This window comes from Cetorhinus maximus, unplaced genomic scaffold (assembly GCF_964194155.1).
Source record: "Cetorhinus maximus unplaced genomic scaffold, sCetMax3.hap1.1 HAP1_SCAFFOLD_829, whole genome shotgun sequence".
Classification (NCBI taxonomy): domain Eukaryota; kingdom Metazoa; phylum Chordata; class Chondrichthyes; order Lamniformes; family Cetorhinidae; genus Cetorhinus; species Cetorhinus maximus.
The window spans coordinates 67,820-78,102 of NW_027596771.1; the positions used below are offsets into that span (position 1 = coordinate 67,820).

Genomic DNA, 10,283 nt, shown 5'->3' on the forward strand with positions numbered 1-10,283 from the left:
GCAGAATCTGCTCCGGCTGCAGTCGATGGGGGTCGATGTCAAGGAGGAGCTCCAAGAGGTGAAGGGCCAGCAAGCCTCGCACTTTGCCTCGGAGGCCTCCAAGATCATCTTCCGTTCCAGAGTCCGCTCCATGGAGCAGGATGAGACGTGCTCACGTTTCTTCTTCCAAAAGGTACACAGAGAGCGCTCTGTGATCAGCAGCCTGAAGGAAGAAGACGGCTCAGTAAAGTCATCACGGTCCGACATTCTGAGGATCAGCAAATCCTTTTATGCCGGACTGTATGACGTGAAGCCCACGGACAGCACGGCCTCCCAGTCCTTCCTGTCCTCTATCACGGAGGTCTTAGACCACAGTACGCGGGAGAGCCTGGACAAACCGCTAACTCCTGAGGAACTGACTAAGGCCCTCGAGTCCTTCGAGAAGAGTAAAACCCCCGGAAGCGACGGCTTGCCGGCGGAGTTGTATTCGGCTCTGTGGGACTTGATCGGCCCAGACCTGCTACGAGTGTACGAGAGTATGCTCCTGACCGGTAGTATGTCAGAATCCATGAGGAAAGGCATCATCACCCTCATCTACAAGCACAAGGGGGAAAGGGAGGAAATTAGAAATTGGCGACCCATTTCACTGTTGAATGTGGACTATAAGATTCTGTCCAAGGTCATCGCCAACCGGGTCAAATCCGCTCTGGAATTGGTGATTCACCCTGACCAGACCTGCTCTGTGCCAGGCAGGAAGATCTCTGACAGCCTGGCGCTGCTCAGGGATACGATTGCCTATGTACAGGACAGGGGTGTGGATACCTGCCTCATCAGCTTGGATCAGGAGAAGGCCTTTGACAGAATATCGCACACCTACATGGGGGATGTGCTCTCCAAAATGGGCTTTGGGGAGGGAATTCGAAATTGGATCCAACTGCTCTACACTAACATCAGTAGCGCGGTCTCAATCAATGGGTGGGAAACGGATAGCTTTCCGATTAAATCTGGAGTCAGGCAGGGCTGTCCTCTCTCGCCTGTCCTTTTCGTGTGTTGCATAGAACCCTTTGCCGAGTCCATCAGGAAGGATCCGGGCATAAGAGGAGTGACGATCCCAGGCAGTGGAGGCACTCAGGTAAAAGCCTCCCTGTACATGGACGACGTCGCCGTCTTCTGCTCGGATCCGCTGTCGGTGCGCAGACTGATGCACATCTGCGACCAGTTCGAACTGGCCTCGGGAGCCAAGGTAAATCGTGGGAAGAGCGAGGCCATGTTCTTTGGGAACTGGGCTGACCGATCCTTTGTCCCCTTCACTGTCAGGGCTGACGGCCTGAAGGTGCTGGGGATATGGTTCGGAGGGACCGGGGCATGCGTTAGAAACTGGAAGGAGCGAGTGGCTATGGTGAAGAGGAAACTGGGCATGTGGGAGCGACGCTCCCTCTCCATTGCGGGTAAGAACCTGGTCATCAGGTGTGAGGTACTCTCGCTGTTGCTGTACGTGGCGCAGGTCTGGCCCATTCCAGACTCCTGCGCGACGGCGATCACTCGAGCCATCTTCCGCTTTATCTGGAGGTCGAAAATGGATCGTGTCCGCAGGGACGCGATCTACAAGCCTCTAGATAAAGGGGGAAAAAACGTGCCCAACATCGCCCTCATACTGATGGCCACCTTTGTGTGCGGCTGCATCAAGCGGTGCGTAGACCCTCAGTACGCAAACACCAAGTGTCACTACGTGCTGAGGTTCTACCTGTCCCCGGTGTTGCGAAGGATGGGTCTGGCCACGCTGCCGCGGAACGCTCCAAGTAGTTGGACCGTGCCGTACCACCTGTCCCTGGTGGAAAAATTGATGCAGAAAAACACCTTTGACCACAAGTCCATCAGGCAGTGGTCAGCACGTAACGTCCTAGAGGCCCTGAGGGATAAGGAGAGGGTGGACCCTGTGGGATGGTTCCCCGAGCAGACTGTCAAAGTCATTTGGCAGAATGCCTCATCGCCAGAACTTTCCAACAAGCACCAAGACGTAGCTTGGCTGGTGGTGAGAAAGGCCCTCCCCGTCAGATCCTTCCTACACGCCAGGAAGCTCACCCCCTCTGCACGTTGCCCTCGAGGTGGCTGTGGTGGGGAAGAGACCGTTGTCCACCTCCTTGTGGATTGTGCCTTTGCAAAGAAAGTCTGGAGAGAGATGCAGTGGTTGCTGTCGAGGTTCATCCCGAGCAGTTCTGTGACACAGGACTCTGTGCTCTACGGGCTGTTCCCAGGGACACACACCGAGACAAACATCGACTGCAGCTGGAGGATCATCAACTCGGTGAAAGAGGCGCTTTGGTCTGCCCGAAACTTGTTGGTCTTCCAGCACAAAGAGTTGTCCCCGACCGATTGTTGCGGACTGGCACAATCCAAAGTCCAGGACTACGTGCTGAGGGACGCACTAAAGCTTGGGGCAGCTGCCGCAAAGGCGCAATGGGGAAGGGTCGCTGTCTAAGACCTTTCTACCACAGCGCACCGAGAGACTGGGAACTGTTTAGAGCCCCTCGGGCTGTACAGATCAAAATGAAAGGCTGTAAATGATTGTAATATTGTTTGTACTAATGCACCTGGTGATACATTTTGTAAAAGTTTAACCCTGGATTGTACCCTTGTAAGGTTGTTTTTGAAATGGTTTGGAATGTGATTGAAGATATTTTATGAATAAAGTATATTTTTACAAAAAAAAAAAAAAAAAAAAATCTGTTCTTATCAGTTTAATATCTGATACGTCCCTTATCTGGGGACCATATATTAAATTGATTTTTGGAGCAGGGAGATGGAATAGGGGCTTGCTCCGTCCACTCCACACATCGACCCGGTATTGCAGTATCTCTGGGAACGGTGCACCCTCCCCTTTCCAGGGGATTTTCAATGCTAAAAATAGTTTTCTTACAAACATCTGCTTTCTTTACTTCTCAACATGTACATGTTCCAAAATCCAACTTTCTTTCTTTCTCTCTCTCTCTCTCTCTCTCTCTCTCACTCACTCACTCACCCGCAGCAGCTACACACAAAAAACACGCACTCTCACCCAACACTCGCTGGCAGGGCCGGCAGCAGATTGGACGCTACGTCCAGATCCCTGATGGAAACAGTTAAGGATGCCAAGCTGCACGACGTCTTCAGCAACCCTGCAGACGGAGCGCAGCGTAGATACACCTGGTCGCGGCCAGACGGGTCCATTCGTTCCAGGATAGACTTCCTGTTTGTGTCCCGTGCATTCACAGTCAGATCCACCGAGGTCAAGCCGGTGTTCTTCTCTGACCACTGCCTCCTACTGGCGGACTGCCACTTGGAGAAGGACCTGAGGGTGGGCAGGGGGGCATGGAAGCTAAATGTGCAACTGCTGACCCCAGAGAACATTGAGGAGCTCAAGAGGGATTACAAAGGTTGGAGAACCGTGAAACCCCTCTTTGAGTCCCTGACACACTGGTGGGAAGCGATCAAGGGAAACATCAAGAGGTTTTTCATCCTCAAAGGCACCCAGAAAGCTAGAAAGGAACCGAGGGAAATGTCCCGACTCCAGAAAAAGATGCAGAATCTGCTCCGGCTGCAGTCGATGGGGGTCGATGTCAAGGAGGAGCTCCAAGAGGTGAAGGGCCAGCAAGCCTCGCACTTTGCCTCGGAGGCCTCCAAGATCATCTTCCGTTCCAGAGTCCGCTCCATGGAGCAGGATGAGACGTGCTCACGTTTCTTCTTCCAAAAGGTACACAGAGAGCGCTCTGTGATCAGCAGCCTGAAGGAAGAAGACGGCTCAGTAAAGTCATCACGGTCCGACATTCTGAGGATCAGCAAATCCTTTTATGCCGGATTGTATGACGTGAAGCCCACGGACAGCACGGCCTCCCAGTCCTTCCTGTCCTCTATCACGGAGGTCTTAGACCACAGTACGCGGGAGAGCCTGGACAAACCGCTAACTCCTGATGAACTGACTAAGGCCCTCGAGTCCTTGGAGAAGAGTAAAACCCCCGGAAGCGACGGCTTGCCGACGGAGTTGTATTCGGCTCTGTGGGACTTGATCGGGCCAGACCTGCTAGGAGTGTACGAGAGTATGCTCCTGGCCGGTAGTATGTCAGAATCCATGAGGAAAGGCATCATCACCCTCATCTACAAGCACAAGGGGGAAAGGGAGGAAATTAGAAATTGGCGACCCATTTCACTGTTGAATGTGGACTATAAGATTCTGTCCAAGGTCATCACCAACCGGGTCAAATCCGCTCTGGAATTGGTGATTCACCCTGACCAGACCTGCTCTGTGCCAGGCAGGAAGATCTCTGACAGCCTGGCGCTGCTCAGGGATACGATTGCCTATGTACAGGACAGGGGGGTGGATACCTGCCTCATCAGCTTGGATCAGGAGAAGGCCTTTGACAGAATATCGCACACCTACATGGTAGATGTGCGCTCCAAAATGGGGTTTGGGGAGGGAATTCGAAATTGGATCCAACTGCTCTACACTAACATCAGTAGCGCAGTCTCAATCAACGGGTGGGAAACAGATAGCTTTCCGATTAAATCTGGAGTCAGGCAGGGCTGTCCTCTCTCGCCTGTTCTTTTCGTGTGTTGCATAGAACCCTTTGCCGAGTCCATCAGGAAGGATCCGGGCATAAGAGGAGTGACGATCCCAGGCAGTGGAGGCATTCAGGTAAAAGCCTCCCTGTACATGGACGACGTCGCCGTCTTCTGGTCGGATCCGCTGTCGGTGCGCAGACTGATCCACATCTGCGACAAGATAGGATATAAAGCAGTGTAAAGTAAGTTAATAACAAATTGAGAAAGTAAATATGGAACACAAAATATTTTAAAACGAGGGCACAGGTTAAAAACATGATCCTAATTTCTGTTGAACTGAATGAGGCGAGTCATTACAGTGCGTGACCGATTTGTTTAAGTGTGCGGGCCCATTAAATTTTTTGCACAGCCGCGCAAATTTAAAGGGGCTTATGTGGCGGTGTGTCTGTGAGGAAACGTTGACTGTGACCTCTCCTCATATCTTGTATCCCACTGTGAAACCATCTTCAGCTCCCAAATTGCACTCAGACAATGTGCTATATTTGCATATTGTGCAGGAGTCGGGGGAGGGGTCATGGGGCTGCCCCTTGTCTCTGTACTTGAAAACTGTCTCTAATGGCAGCCAGGCAGCAACTGTTGTGCTTACTCAAAGCCAACCTGAAGAAAAGGCAAGACATGTTGGGTGCTGAGAGGGAGAAGCATTGCCACTTTAGGTTCTACTTGGATTTTACTGAGGTAAAAGGTGATTGAAAAAGTCAAGCATTTCTCCCCTAGCAGTTACCACTGAGGACAAATAATAGCGAGCGCTGATCTGTCACTGAGCACTGAGGCCGGCCAAGGGGAGGCATCTGAAAGCTGCAGAGAAAGCAAGAAGCCAGGATGGACGACTGAGAATACAGAAAAATACTGGCTGAGGTAGACAGCAAAAACTGTGACACAAGCTCAGGTAAGCGTGGTGTTTTGCAGTTCAAGTGCATCACTTTGTGACAGTATAGATATTTTTCACTTTCCTAGGATAAGGCTGTTCCCTTTCTAGAAGTTAGAAGCAGCCGTGCAGATGTATTTTCTGCGCTCCTTTGCTTGCCTGCTGAATAGGACTGATTGGAGGTGAAAAGGTGATTAAAAGAGAGCCGACATCATTGCAGGCTGGCAGATACTGTGCTGTGCTGTGCACGCAGGTGGTTTTGTTGTTTGGCTTGTATGTGACTTCTGGTTGAAGCTGAAAGATTTCTAAAATTTTGAAGGAAATAATCTTTGAGAAGGGGAGAAACATTTTCAACATTTTAACAGGATCTAAGGCTGTTCACTGTGTCGTACCTGTACTTATCCTTGCTGCCACCTGTCTTCTCACTGCTGATCATCATCTTGTGTTATTATAATGATATAATGCATTGGACCTATTTACTGTGACTTCATAACATGACACATTTCCCTTCTGGTGATGTCATGCTGACATCCCGTAAAGGAAATAGACCAACAGTCAGCCCAAAAGAAGGCCCAATGCCAAGCAAAGGAAGCCCATAACGAGGATGCTAGACAGCTCGTACAAAAGAAAGCAGGGCATCAGGAAACAACTCAACAGCAGCTGACGTAGTACTCTCCAGGTTCAGTGCAGGAGAAGTACTGGAATCAGTAAAAACTAATGCCCCTACATGTACGAACATACAACTTAGGAGCAGGAGTAGGCCACTGGGCCCCAAGAGCCTGCTCCACTATTCAGAAGATCATGGCTGATCTGATTGCAACCTCAACCCCACATTCCTGCCTACCACCGATAACCTTCCACCCCGCCTTGTTAATCTATCCAGCTCTGTCTTGAAAATATTCAAAGACCCTGTTTCCACCACCTTTTGAGGAAGAGAGTTCCAAAGACTCACTACGCTCTGAGAGAAACGCTCCTGACTTTGCCTTCCCTGTAGATGTGGAAGGAGTTTAGCTGCATGCCAGGTCAGCCGGCAAGCTCCACAGACTGATCGGCGCAGGCTTGGAGGGCCGAAATACATGTTCCTGTGCTGTACGTTTTTTTTGTTCTTTGTTCTTTGACTGCCCAAACTGAAAGCAAAGACAAAAATACAGCAGGCCTCGATCGAAGAACTCCTCTGCGCTGTGAGCTAGTTGCTCACACGGAAACTCAGCTACAAAGACTCGTGGATTGTCTCTCATGCCTGTCACGTGTTCTCCCTTGTGACTGACCGTTTCTCGAAATTTCCCATTACCTGCCAGTTACACGACACATCTAGCGCAACCATTGCAGGAAGGAACATTGCAGACATTTCAAAATGGTCATAACAGACAGTCAGACAGTGCAATGGTATTTAAGTTGCCTACATAGATCATGTTTCACTCTGAGGTGCTTCAAGGCAAAAGTGATACATGTAGTATTCACTGGAAACATTCACCGTGTGTCTTACAGCCCGAGGAGCCTATGCAAATCCCAGCCCCTTGGTGCACAATGGCTGAAAGGTCGTAGACAGCCACCTTTCCCCATTGCGCCTCTGCCCCAAACTTTAGTGCGTCCCTCAGCACGTAGTCCTGGACCTTGGAATGTGCCAACTCTTTGCAATGGAAGACCAAGAAGTTTCAGGCAGCCAAAGAGCGTCTTTCACCGAGTTGATCCTCCGGCTGCAGTTGATGCTTGTCTCGGCGTGTGTCCCTGGGAACAGCCCGTAGAGCACAGTGTCCGGACCTGTGTCACGGAACTGCTCGGGATGAACCTCGACAAGAACCACGGCCACTCTCTTCAGACCTTTTCTGCAAAGGCAGATTCCACAAGGAGGTGGGCAACGGTCTCTTCCCCACCACAGCCACCTCGAGGGCAACGTGCAGAGGGGGTGAGGCTCCTGGCGTGTAGGAAGGACCTGACGGCAAGGTCCTTTCTCACCACCAGCCAAGCTACGTCTTTGTGCTTGTTGGAAGGTTCTGGTGATGAGGCGTTCTGCCAAATGACCCTGACAGTCTGTTCGGCGAACCATCCGACGGGATCCACCATCTCCTTTTCCCGCAGGGCCTCTAGGGTGATACGTGCTAACCACTGCCTGATGGACTTGCGGTTCCTCTGCATAATTTTTCCACACGGGACAGGTGATATGGCACTTGGAGCTTTCCGTGGCAGCGTGACCAGACCCATCCTTCGCAACACCAGGGACAGGTAGAACCTCAGCACGTAGTGACGCTTGGTGTTTGGGTCTACACACAGCTTGATACAGCCATACACAAAGGTGGCCATCAGGATGAGGGTGATGTTGGGCATGTTTTCTCCCCCTTCATCCAGAGGTTTTTTACATCATGTCCCTGCAAACATGGTCCACTTTTGACCTCCAGACAAAGCGGAAGTTGGCTCGCGTGATCGCCACAGCGCAGGAGTGAGGAATGGGCCAGACCTGCGCCATGTACAACACTGAGAGTGCCTCACGCCTGATGAGCAGGTTCTTACCCGCAATGGAGAGGGAGCTTTGCTCCCACAAGCCCAGTTCTTTTCTCACCATGGCTACTCGCTCCTTCCAGTTTCTAACGCATTCCCTGGTCCCTCCGAACCATATCCCCAGCAGCTTCAGGCAGTCTGACCTGCTGGTGAAAGGGACAAAGCTTAGTTCAGTTCCCAAAGGGCACGGCCTCGCTCTTGCCACGGTTTACCCTTGGCACCCGAGGCCGGTTCGAAGTGGTCGCAGGTGTTGATCGGTCTGCGCACCGATGTGTGAAAAGTGGGGAGTTGACCGTACTACCGCATCACCACACTGCCCCAGGTCCAATAGCATGGCGGAATGTATATACTGTAAAGTGCTTACTTATGAAATGTCAGCAAAGTAAACAAGGCTTGTGACGGCCTGTCACAATGCTACACCTTAGAGCGACAGCGCTCAGTGCAACCACTCCTTCACCAGCAGAATTACAGTGCGAACAACCCTTCCCAGTCATCATTGGACAAAAGGTATGACTACAACACCCAACCGATGGAACATGAAATCCGGCAGAAATCAGCAGCATCTGTCCAGAACCATGATCAGATCAAGTACGAGCACCCATTGTGAAGAAACCGATGGCGAATCAGGGAAGTACCAGAACAAGAAACACCAAGTAACCCCATCGCAAGCAGAACGCGATCTAAGACACGATCCCAGCGCAAGACTCCTACAGACAACCAGAATTGTGAGAACGTACGGCAATCTCAAACCAACTTCACAGTATCAACGAACCACCATTCCGTCCCAGGGACTCATAAGGTGATCACTTTGTACAATTGTAGGTTCAAACACAGAAGAGCAATTTGTTGTAATGTAAATAGTTCTTATTATTTAAGGGTACAGCTTGGAGTTGTTGTGGTATACCTTTAAAGAGCGTATCTAAAATTGCTGTGCATCGCCAGGCAGGGTGTGACGTGTATATACTCATGTATAATTCTCGGGCCGATGATAGGAGCTGTCCTAGAGACCTAGATATTGTTGTATATATTTCATCTCTTCAAATCAAAGAATTGAGTTAGCGATCCTCTTTGTGTCGTCGGTGTGTTTGCGTAAGGTGGAAAACACAACATGGAGGACCCCCATTTAAAGTGAATGGCAAAAGAACTAAGGCGACATGAGGAGAAACCTTCTTGCGCAGCGAGTGGTTAGAATCTGCAATGCACTGCCTGAGAGTGTGCTGGGGGCACTTTCAAGAGTGGCTTTCAAAAGAGAATCGGATAATTATCTGAAGAGAAAATATTTGCAGGGCTATGGGGAAAAGGCAGGTGAGTGGCACTAGGGGAGTTGCTCTTGCAAAGAGCTAGCACAGACACGACAGGCCGAATGGCCTCCTTTTCTGCTCTAACCAATCTAGGACTCTATGTGTGCAGCTCTGCACACTTGCTTGCTGCATTGTCACTCACGCCCTGCAAGACACGCAACTGCTTTCAAAAGCTTCTTCCACAGCAGCCTCTGACACTGACGTCCATGTGGATAGGCACAACCCTCTCCCATCTGATTGGTGGAATACTGCCGATCTACATAACTCTGATGCAGTCTCACTGAAAGAGAGAGAACAAAGGCAACTTTTCCAATTAGAAATCCCGGGACAAATATGCCAACAGTGAAACCGTCAGTGCTTAGATATATATATACATAAGTCTTCGAACGCTGTCAGTCTGCTTTAAAGGAGGGAAGGCAGATGGCACTCGGGGAAGTCAAGGGCGGCGCCGGCATCGCTTCTCGGCCTTTTGGCTAAGATCAAGTGTAGTATCTGTTCTTATCAGTTTAATATCTGATACGTCCCTTATCTGGGGACCATATATTAAATTGATTTTTGGAGCAGGGAGATGGAATAGGGGCTTGCTCCGTCCACTCCACGCATCGACCCGGTATTGCAGTATCTCTGGGAACGGTGCACCCTCCCCTTTCCAGGGGATTTTCAATGCTAAAAATAGTTTTCTTACAAACATCTGCTTTCTTTACTTCTCAACATGTACATGTTCCAAAATCCAACTTTCTTTGGAAAAACTCAGCAAGTCTGGCAGCATCGGCGGAGAAGAAATCAGTCAACGTTTCGAGCCCTCATGGCCCTTCAGCAGAACTGAAGCATAGTTTCAACAAGGGAGAAATATAAATTGGTTTAAGGTGGGTGGGGGGGAAGAGACACATTGAGGGTGTGGTGTGAGCAGATAATCAAAAGATGTCAGAGACAAAAGGGTCAAAGAGGTGTTGAAGGTGGTGGTCTTTGTCTGAGAAAAGTGCTAATTAAGAATGCAAGACAGGATATTCAAAGTACAGCTCTAGTGGGGGTGGGGTGGAAAGACT

The 10,283-nt window shown here is 50.3% G+C and overlaps 2 non-coding genes across 2 annotated transcripts; both read left to right on the forward strand.

Moving 5' to 3' along the window:
- Positions 1–2,671: 2,671 nt before the first annotated feature.
- LOC144674845 (U2 spliceosomal RNA) lies at positions 2,672–2,855 on the forward strand. The gene has a single exon (XR_013574649.1). It is a non-coding gene; the product is annotated as a U2 spliceosomal RNA (small nuclear RNA).
- Positions 2,856–9,690: 6,835 nt separating this feature from the next.
- LOC144674836 (U2 spliceosomal RNA) lies at positions 9,691–9,881 on the forward strand. The gene has a single exon (XR_013574642.1). It is a non-coding gene; the product is annotated as a U2 spliceosomal RNA (small nuclear RNA).
- Positions 9,882–10,283: the final 402 nt, after the last annotated feature.